Source organism: Epinephelus lanceolatus, chromosome 17 (genome assembly GCF_041903045.1).
Source record: "Epinephelus lanceolatus isolate andai-2023 chromosome 17, ASM4190304v1, whole genome shotgun sequence".
Taxonomy (NCBI): domain Eukaryota; kingdom Metazoa; phylum Chordata; class Actinopteri; order Perciformes; family Serranidae; genus Epinephelus; species Epinephelus lanceolatus.
The window spans coordinates 40,217,789-40,229,254 of record NC_135750.1 but is presented as its reverse complement, the minus strand read 5'-3'; positions in this window follow the sequence as shown (position 1 = coordinate 40,229,254).

Here is an 11,466-nt window from a genome sequence, read left to right as displayed (position 1 = left end):
TCAGAAGCCATCATCATTGCCTCCCCATCTACACTCGATAAGGTCTCCCACCTCAACTTTAACATCCCTGGGTTCATCACTTCCTCTGTCACTGAAGTCAGAAATCTTGGTGTTATGTTCGACTCCACCCTCTCCTTAGACACACACATCAAGAACATCACCAAAACTGCTTTCTTTCACCTGAAAAACATTTCTCGTCTCCGCCTCTCTCTCTCTCTCTCTCCCAATCTGTTGCAGAAACTCTCATCCATTCATTTGTTACATCCCGGTTAGATTATTTCAGTTCACTTCTCATTGGTCTACCCACCCACGGTTAAACAGACTTCAGTATGTTCAGCCAGGCTGGCTGGTAAGTGAAATTTTTAACCAGCCAGGCAGATATTTTACCAGCCAACCAAATAAAAATGGCTTTAAAGTGTTGTAATTTGCTATCAGTATTATTTAGCATGTCATTTGGGTCTTGTATGTGATTCTCAATCAATATTTTAATAGTGTGCACTAATATTAGTAATAATGTATGCTAAAATATGAATAACTGTTTCAACAGTTAAGTGTAATATTTGGGTTAATAAATTCTGTAGTATTCTTACTACAGTGCAAAAAGAATCTTTCATTAAGGAATTTTACATGAATCACTGACTTCAGTCTCCTTTGGACAGTTGACACATAAGATTTTAGCTCGACCAGACTGCAACAGCAGGGCCTGCCCTATATAAACATGAATGTCTGACCAGTGGTGGACAAAGTATTCAATGACATGACTTGAGTGAAAGTAAAGATACTCTTGGTCAAATATTACTCCAATACAAGTGAAAGTTGTTCAGTCATTTTTTTTTTACTTAAATGAAACTGCACCAACTGATTAACATAGCGGGGATCAAAATAAAATAAATAAATAAAATAAAAATCAACCAAAAATCAACCAGCCACCCTCCTCCTCTGACAAGTAAAGAACAGTCCCTTAAGTGCGCTGAGGTTTATGAACCGTTACCTGCCACAAAGAGAGAAATGTGAACGGCTCGTTTCTCCTCTGACACGTCACATACCTGTGTGCTGCCAGGCCTCGGCTGTTCAGGTACTTTTGGGTAGTCATGATGCCAACGAAAGAGGAAATTACTGGTCCTGGAGCCGGGCTTCTCCGTCGCCAGTGAGCCGTTATCTTGCGCCGCGGTATTTGACAGGAATACGTATTCCTGTCTGTGTCTGTGACCCCCGTTCAACCCACAACCGACAGGATTCGCCTTTCATTTCTGCTGCTGGTTGAAATCTGTACTCGCACAGCGTGCTCCTGAATAATTTCTTTTGCTTGCACAAAACTATTTTTAGTCGCAAATGCATGTGACACACTTACGTGACCAAAGATCATCTCTGCCTGAAATACACATTGCTCTACCAGGAAACCAGCTGATACCAGCATCGTTCTCCAGTAACAAAAAATGCATTTTTTGCTGGTAAAAAAATAACTCGTCAGAGTGGCGAGTGGTCTTAAAAATTTACCAGCCAGAGACAAAATCTACCCGTAATTGCTGAGTGGCGAGTGTTAGTTTTGGACCCTGATTACAGGTGTTGTTATTTATAAGTTATTATGTTTTACTGGTCCAGCTTACTCAAGATTAAATTGGGCTGTATGTGGTCCATGAACTAAAATGAGTTTGACACACTTGGTCTACACTTATGGCCATGTTTATAAAGAATTCCTCTGTCTGTAATCATAGACATGATAGCACTGAGCAGTCAGAAAGTCTATTACAATCATCAGTCAAATTAATACCTTAATATCCAACTCCTTCAACAAGCTCAGAGGTTGTGTAAATGTTAAATTCAAGATAAGTTTTTAAGTCAACATATGGTGTCACAGTGTAATCTACAAAGGCTTATAGAAATAAAACTTATCATTTTCTGGGTTAATCCTGCAATATATTTATTTTGTATTTCTTTGTTTTACCAATTATTTCAACTACATGCAAACAATACGGACATACTAACAACTGCAAGCAACAGATGTGCAGATGATACTGATTTATAGAATATAATAGAAGAATAGAAGGACGCAGAAAAGTAACAGTCGATAGTGTGTGGAGAAAACAAAAAGGAAATACAAATAAATAAATGGAGGGCCGGATCTGTTTGGATTTGGATGCATTTCAAGCAAGCTTTTCAGGATGGGTTTAATTTAGTATCATTAGTTCTTTCTTGATGGCATGGTAAAATGGTTAAATTTAATTAATCTATTTTAATCTATTGGTTTCCAGCTGAGGAATGATTTAACATGGTGGATACAGTTGCTTATGTTGTTTTATAAATTAAATCCAACACTGATGTATTGAATTCATTGATGTCATCAGTGATGTTGATCGTTTTGTCTTGGAATGTGCTCCAGACTCTGATTGGCTCCATCTCTCATGTCACTAGAGGCATGTGTCATGGTCTTTCTCTCCATCCTGACCCCAACAAGAAAGCCTCATGGTTGCTCCTACTGAATAGGAAACCTAGCCAAGTGGCAGCCTCCAGGGCTGAAAAATGAAGCCAACAGAGAAGTGCTAAAAACTGCAGTCCTTTGAACAGCCACTATATAGGCTAACTCACACTTTCACATTTTTTAAGAGCTTAAAGTTACACATAATTAAGGGCAGGCAGCTTTGAGCGACAAGCTGTATGCCGATAGTGTCCTCGACTTCTCAGTCAGATCCACCCCTCGCTCCTCCACAGCCCCAGCCTCTTGCCCAAATATGGTCACCTCTGGCTCCAAAAAAGTTGGCGACGGCTGTAATGCAGAACTCAAGGCTTTAAAATGTGAGTCCACAAACCACTGGGTGATGCCACGGTATCTACGTCCATTATTTTTTACAGTCTATGCAAATACTCACAGTGTCGCTATGCATCTGGCTTTGCACGGCATTTAGCAGTGATCCAGAGCAGGAACAGGACAACACCTCAAATTCTACTGTCACACCAGGCCTTATTCACCATGAAGCACACTCCTTCTCTCCTTCTCTTGCCAGAGTACTCAGCTCTGTCAGATTGGCATATAGAAAAAAGAGTCACCTTGTTGAATGGCGCTGTCCAGGACTTAGCCAAGTTTTGCAGCATGAAGGTTATCCAGTTTACTATACAACACCTGTACAATTGCTGTCTGGATGCCAGTTTGGCTGTGCCCATTTTCCCCATTTTGTCCTGATGTTTACTGGTGTTTACATTTGAAAACCTCAACCTGGCTAGCTAGCAGAGTGGCAGGAAAGGTAGAGTTTACAGACTGGAGAATTGTTTTCCTCATCACAATCAGTGACCCGCAGCCACACGCCACCAATGTCCTAAACCAACCATCAAAAGCACCACCAACACTTGCCAAATAGACATAAGAGCATACATTTAGCAAGTTAACTTATTTTTCACCTTATCTTATTACCAAGTTGGAGGCTACTGCTGTGCAACCTTGATGTATACGTTCTTAGTTCACTGTGACGGAGAGCAGTGAGTGCAGTGAATAAAGGGTTTACAGCGGATTTGTAAGATGTGTTACTGAAAAGGAGATTAGTGGGTCTTTCTTCCACCTCAGTTTGAATGATTTCGACCAGCATCTGAAACTAGGAGAAAACAGTAGCTAAAGCTGACCAGTCACTGATCATTCAGTCTCTATCTGTACATCTGTAGTCTGTTGTAGGCCTGACATGAGGTCAGATTTTTTATGAGGCACACGTTACGGCTTAGTTATGGAGACTACGCCCATACCTGCTGTAGCTAAGCCTTTAACCCCTTAAAATAAAACTGTCAATCCACCTTTAGTCTGTAGGTTCCAAGCTAAAATTTCACTAGGCTACAGTCTGCATGCTTTAAAAAATGCCTCATTCATTTAGTGTTCCTCATGAGTTTTTATCAGAGACTTTATCTTAGTGTCTTAATGTCTTAAGAGCCAACACTCCTGCACCCATACTGTACCACTAGCACATGGCTCTCAGCATGATCCACAGTTGTCATGCTGAGACTGTTATGTGGTATGGGTTTCCAGGAGGCCTAAATGAGGTTTCCCTCAAGTTAATCTAAAAAAAGCCCCAGTAACACAAACACAACTGACTTAGTTTGCCTTTAAAAGGTTTGTCTGGTACATGGTGTATGGGGCCAGGGATGTGACCACTGTGTTTCTTCTTTGACTAGTTGCTTTGGACTTTGTGACTGTTAATGTGATGAGTAGAGGCCAGAGATCCATGACTTTCTGAGGGGTGTTTATTTTAACCACAAGGCCAGCCAAAATGTTTATTCCACTGATGCTGAGCAGACACAAGAGTAGCGTGTGATGTGTTTCATAGAGAGACGGCAGCATTCCCTGGACCTGCCCTGTGCTGTAGTTTGTCTGCCTTACACCAGTTATGGTCATTATTACATTTAAGTGTGAACTGATGTACAAGTGGACTACAGACTTTATCATGCACTTTAAATATCAAAGCAAGCCTTCGGCTCCATTACAAATAATGGATAACAATGGATAATGATTAATATGAAAATAATGAACAAACTGAAATAAAAAAATACTAAAATATTACGTTATGAGATGTGACTCTACAACATTGTAGATCAAATAATATCTTATTAGAATCTTACTCATTCTAACCTGTTCATCTATTCCTTACACTACAGACTACTGTCTTTAATGCAGTCCACTGTTGTTGTTTTTTTCAATGTATAGATGCCTCCTTGCACCAGTCACTTTTCTCTTACACTTTACATCCATAAGTGTGAAAACATGGATGCTTCACACACATCTTCCTATACAAGAAGAACAGAAGATCTATACAATGATAATAACAGTTTCAAGGTGGACACCAAATTAGTGTCACCAATTTATGCTGCGTTCCAGGCAACCTGTAACTCGTGTTTTAACAACCTTCTGCCCATTAAAGTGCACTGGAATGGCAGTCAAACCCATAACTTACTACCCGTGAACTCGTACCAGATCGATGTACTCCCAGTTACGCTTTCTGACATCACACAGCCCTCTAAACCAATTACCTTACTCCTCTAAACAACAATGGCAGCCCCATGGATGTGGTGTTGATGCAGGTGATACATAGTGAGAAACAGACATAAAATAACCCTAATGTTAAGGCATTACTGGCAGTCGCTCTAACAGCTAGTTTCCAGTGCAAGAATAAGTCAATACAAAATACGTTTCCAAACACACAGATAACGTAAAATAAAAAGTATAATAGCATCTGTGACCTTATGCGCTGTTTCTCCTCCTCCGTTTCGCTCAAATGAGCAAGGACCGGCACCTTTGGTGACAGAAGTGATCATAAACAAACATAAACCCCGCACAGTCCGCCATGTTGTTTTGAGAGTTTGGGGTGACTTGCCTGGAACGCTATGAAGTTGTGAGTCATGACTTGAAGTGGTGACTTACAGGCTCAGAAACTTGCCTGGAAAGCAGCATTAGTATCCGACCAAATGTCTCCCTTTCTATTCCTGAGATTGACATTGACAATGACATTGAGTAATGGCCAGAAAAGTGTTTTATGCAGAACATCATGATGTCACAATGAAGCTAACCTTTAATCTTTTGGATATATAATATCACCACATCATTATTTTATCCTATTAGACATTTTTGTGAAGGGTTGTCATAATTAGCATATGAATTCTTGAGTAATGACCAAAGACCTCTTTTGTGAGGTCACACTGACTTTGACCTTTGACCACAAAATTCTAATCAGTTTACTCTTCAGTCCAAGTGGATGTTTGTGTCAAATTTAAAGAATTCCCTTAAGCTGTTCTTGAGATATCATGTTCACAAGAATGAGACAGATGAGGTCACACAGATTTGATCTTTGACCACCGAAATCTAACTAGTTCTAAGTCTAAGTGAATGTTTGTGCCAGATTTGAAGAAATCTCTCAAGCTGTTCTTGAGGTATCGCGTTCACGACAATGAGATGGATGCTAGGTCACAGTGACCTTGACCTTTGACCCTTGACACCCAAAATCGAATCACTTCATCCTTGAGTCCAAGTCAGCATTGTGCCAAGTTGGAAGAAATTCCCTCAAGGTGTTCTTGAGCTATCATATTCACGAGAATGAGAAAGACAAGGTCACAGTGACCTATGACCACCAAAAACTGAGGAGTTCATGTTGAGTCCAAGTGGACAATCTCTGGTGCAGAGGCATAAAAAACCCTTTTGACTTTGTTGATCCCCCAACTTTCCTCGCCACCATGGGGGTGACCTTTTTTTTATGTAACTCAACAACTATTCGATGGATTTCTATAAATTTTAGTAAACAGTATCTACAATGTAGATGTTAATGCCCACCATAGGATGAATTTTAATCCCTTAAAAAAGACCACATTGTTGTTTGTATGACTCTGTTTAAATCAGATGAAAATACATAATAGATACAGCATTCATTCTTTTAGAGGCAGAAAGTTGAGGCTTCTGTCTTTAGCTTTGACTGTCTTATGTGGCGCTGTTGTTAAGGGTTGCTATAGACATGTTTTGTGTAGCTTTTGCCTGTGGTTTTGGCATTAGGTTTTGGGTGCAAATTGTCTGCAGATAGGTTACAAAAGAAGGAACACAAAGCACAGCTGAGGCTGATGGGAATGTCATACATTTTCATGTTATTAGTCATAAACCAAAGTATTCAATGTGTATTCTAGATTAAAAGTTAAGTGATCACAACAGTAATTATAAGAGCTGGCTGAAGGAGCCCACACCCCATCCTCTGGAAGCTCATCTCATGCTTTTATTGCCTGAAGTGTGGAAAAAGTTGTTTTTGTTCTCTTTTCAGAAAAACACCTAAGTCGTAATTTTTGGTGGTAATTCTAAGTAATTTTAAGCAGTTCCCCAGCAGAAATATAATCTATTCTTTGAACAAGCTTACAGAGTTTAGTCATGTCACCTCTGTGTCTCCTATATGCTAGAGCTGCTAAATGTAATTTTCTTGGCCTCTCCTCATTTGATATCCCTTTTCAGATCTGGAATCACTTTAGTAGCTCTCCTGTGAACATTCTCGATTTTTTCTATATCTTTAATCTATAAGGACACCAGACCAAACTTGCAAACTCAAGATAAAATCTCACCAGGGATTTATTTAAAATGTTTCTTTGCATTTAAAAATCTTTCCAGTGTTGTACCGACGCAGTGCATTTATTTTGAAAGAGACTGTATGTAAACTGTACATTTGCTGTAGAAACATAAGTGTATTTTGAAACCAGACAATGCATGTAACAGGCAGAAGTTTACATGACATTCCAGAATGTCATCAACCAAAGCACCTAGGGTACCCTGCACGTCATATCTCAACATGGAGAGTCTATGACCAAACGTCAATATGTGACGAGGTCAGAGTGACAATGTGTTGAAATGACTGATAAAACATATTATGATATGTTTCATCTCTGAAAATTTTAACTTGTCAGATTGATTTATGACATGCACCTTGCTTTAACTATGTTGGTCTCCATCAGGCCTTAATTGATGCTTAACTGATCAAAACCTGCAGTTATATAATCTAGCACAACAGCCCTGTAATAAATCAGAGAGGTGATGTTGTTGATTGTTGATTGATTGTTGTTATTATTGCAGTGGCTGTGGTTTGATCACACCCTCTAATGCTTTGGGCCAGTGTCTCACTGACAAAGTGTCAGCTTCACCCTTTATAAAACATCCACCACATCATTACTCTCATAATGATGTGTCGGACCACAAAATCAAGCCCGAATGATAAATTCACTTTGGTACTGAAGTTCAGTGGAAGTTCACCTCCTACAATGAAATATTTAATAATCTAAGTGTGATTCACTTCACAGAGAACTGGGTAGCTTAACCTATAGTCAGTTACAAGTTTAAAATAGTGACATCTCAAACAAAATGCCCCACGGTGATTAATAGTCGAAGTATTTAGAGAAAGAGGTCCCAGTGGTTCTCTGACTCACAATTGGCCCTCACATGGTTCACTAAATATAGAAATCATTCAGCACCTGTTGCCCTTGTTGCTCACTGACCAACACCATTTGTTTTCAGAGATTAAAGGGGCGTAGCTGCAGTGAGAGGGTATTCTAAAAGAAAAGTGAATCAAGCTGATTTAAGGCTTTCAGTACATTTACACAAATGCTGTACTTAAGGACAATTTTCAGGTGCTTGTAATTTAACTGAGTATTTCCAATATATGCCACTTTATATTTCTTCTAAATTTTAGAAGAAAATACTGTACTTTTTACTCCATTTTCATTTAGTCCACTTCATCAGCGGCTTTAGTTACTTTTCAGGTTAAGATTTTACATGAAAAAGACACTAATCAGTTTATGAAATACATTGTCAAAGATATAAACAGTGGTCCTTTACCCTTTGTGGCTGTGACCTCTTACAAAGCAGTGTCGGAGTAGTTGGAGACCCTTGTCAGACTTCTACAGTATGAGTGCACTCATACTGTAAACCCCAATTCACTCACTCAACTTGAAATTTTTTTGGAAACAGCTTGCATTCAAAACTTTTACTTTAGTAAAATACAGCAACATAAAAGTTTTAAGTACACCAGACACAAAATAAATGTGTCACATGACCTTTGTCTGAGGAATTTTATGTCAGTTTAACATAACTTTTTCTGTTGCTTGAGCCTCTAATTCTGTCATATGAGCATAAAAACACTGAGTACACATTTTGCGACATTTTTTTTAAAAATTTCATTGAATTATAAAAAGATATTGTGGTGAGCTTACGTTTGTTCCCAGATAGCACACATACATCTGGCCGACGTTGGCCTGATGTATCAAGTTTAGATCGTTAAGACGTAGCAGGGAGAGCGTTTGCTCATTGCCAAGACGTCGCTGAGATGTCGGCCTTTAATCGAAAATGACCACCACGCGACGTTCAAACGATCAATAAAAGAAGCTGCGCTCAGTGGGCGCTCCTTCATTAATATTCATGTGCTACGTTAACTACGACCTTTATTCATTTAAGTTGGACCTTAAATGAATAAAACTACAAATATTTCACCATTCAATGTGAGAAATCAATGCTAACATTCAAAAATAGCTGACTGTTACCCTATTCAGGGTTCCTACGCAAGTATGGAAAGTATGGAAAAGTATGGAAATAAATTTGATCAATTTCCAGGTATTAAAAGTATGGAAAATGAAAAATAAAGTATGGAAAAATATTTATGTTTCCAGACTATTACCACTGTTCTAAAATATTGTTTTCTAAAATAGAAAATTAGGTATTTACAAAAATAATTTAATCAATTCGGATCGTGTTTTATGGGGCCAAGCACAGTTTGTGTGAGAGCAAACTTCTCAGAAAACATACCGCCCCTTTTACGTGATTGACAAGTGGTATGTCCAGTCCGCTGCCCCATGACCCTCCTCCAGCCCCCCAGGTATCAAGTTTCACTCCAACACTGCACCACAAGAAGACGAGTTTCACGTGGTTCACAATGGGTAGATGCAAGTTTTTGGATGGATGGCTTGACAATACCGTATATAAATACTGGTTGGCCAAGGATTCCCAATTCACACACAAAGCTAGATGCAAGCTTTGTGTGAAATTGTCTGACATCGCCAACATGGGGGAGAAGGTGATTCTGAGCCACATGAAAGGAATAAACACAGACGTCTCCTTACTGCATCGCTTGCACTCAGAGTCCCAACTTTTTTGCCTCAGCCCAGACATTGAACTTACCTGAGTTTTTATTTGCATGCCATTATGGTACTTGGCTACAATCGCCTATTAAGAATAATTAAATATGATGTGAAATATGATACACTGATATATTTACTCAGATGTCACATATTCTCTGGAAAAAAATAAAAAAAATAAAATGCCGAGAAGTCTGGAAATTAGGGTATGGAAAAGTATGGAATTTTGAAATTCCAAATGTGTAGGAACCCTGCCTATTTCATGTGTAAGTGTACACAATGAAGAGACAAAAGTCAGTTTGACAAACTTTATTTTCAAATTTCCACAAACAATATCTGATGGCCAGTCCGCTTCTCCTGGCAGCCTGCAATAGACAGAAAAGACGATGACCACGTAACTTCAAGAAACAAATCCCAACTTCACCACTGTATTTATTTTTTTTAGCATTTCAGCTAAAAAAAAAAACCAGCAGTTTCAAAACTGTGCTATTACTTGTAGCCACCGGGTCAGTTTGCTTTGCAGAGGAGGAGACCTCGATTGATAAATTGCCCATAAAATCACATTAACAACATACCGAAGGCATCCTTAAATCAATCAATTTTATCAATCAATTTTATTTATAAAGCCCAATATCACAAATCACAATTTGCCTCACAGGGCTTTACAGCATACGACATCCCTCTGTCCTTATGACCCTCACAGCGGATAAGGAAAAACTCCCCAAAAAAAACCCTTTAACGGGGAAAAAAAACGGTAGAAACCTCAGGAAGAGCAACTGAGGAGGGATCCCTCTTCCAGGACGGACAGACGTGCAATAGATGTCGTACAGAACAGATCAGCATTATAAATTAACAGTAATCCGCATGACACAATGAGAGAGAGAGAGAGAGAGAGAGAGAGAGAGAGAGAGAGATGCAGGTAATGACAGTAGCTTACAACAACATTATTGAAAGTAATAATATTATAGTTATAGTTCTGGCTACTGTGGTACAATATGTTGAAAGTATGTATTAATATCTGGCAGTATACATGTGTGACAATAGCCATATGTGTATAATAACAGTAGAAGTATGACTAATGACTAATGATGGCAGCAGCAGCAGCAGGAGGCATCTGGCAGGACCACGGCAGCAGCACAACCACATACGTCACGCTGTCCAGGCACCGCTGCGATATGAGTTAATCGAAACTTCACTATTTCACCTCCGCGCTCCTCTCCGCTGGTCTCACCGACACTTGAGCACCTGTTCTGGGGTACACAGTGTCGGCCCGCCTCGCCTTACCTCCGTGCTCCTCTCCGCTCCGCTCCTCTCCACTGGCCTCACCAACACTTGAGCACCCGTTCTGGGATACACAGTGTCGGCCCGCCCCGCCTTACCTCCACGCTCCTCTCCCAGACACTTGAGCACCTGTCCAGGGCCCCGGAGGTCAGGCCGGGGGGGCGCGGGACCACGGGTGGCAGCTCCGGGCACTTCCACTTTAACCCAAAACGAGTGCTCACGATAACCAGATGAGCACATAACGTCAGCTAGGGAAAATAAAATGAAAACACCACAGTTGTAGCCTGTTAGCTAACATGAGCTAAACCGCTAAACTAACAGCTAACGAAAGATAACGTTAGCTGGTGGGGACATGTGCTATATACACCCAGTCGTGCCTTGCCACTCACCAGGAGCCTCTTTTAACAGTCACAGAAAAAACAACATAGCTATTTTCTGTCAGTTTATTCCAGTTAGCTTACCTGAAACCAACTGCAATGAGATGCTGTGTCCTGCGAGCTCAGTTCCAAACAAACACCGCAGAGATGAAATTCCGCCTCTGTGGCGACTTCCGTATGTGGGCAG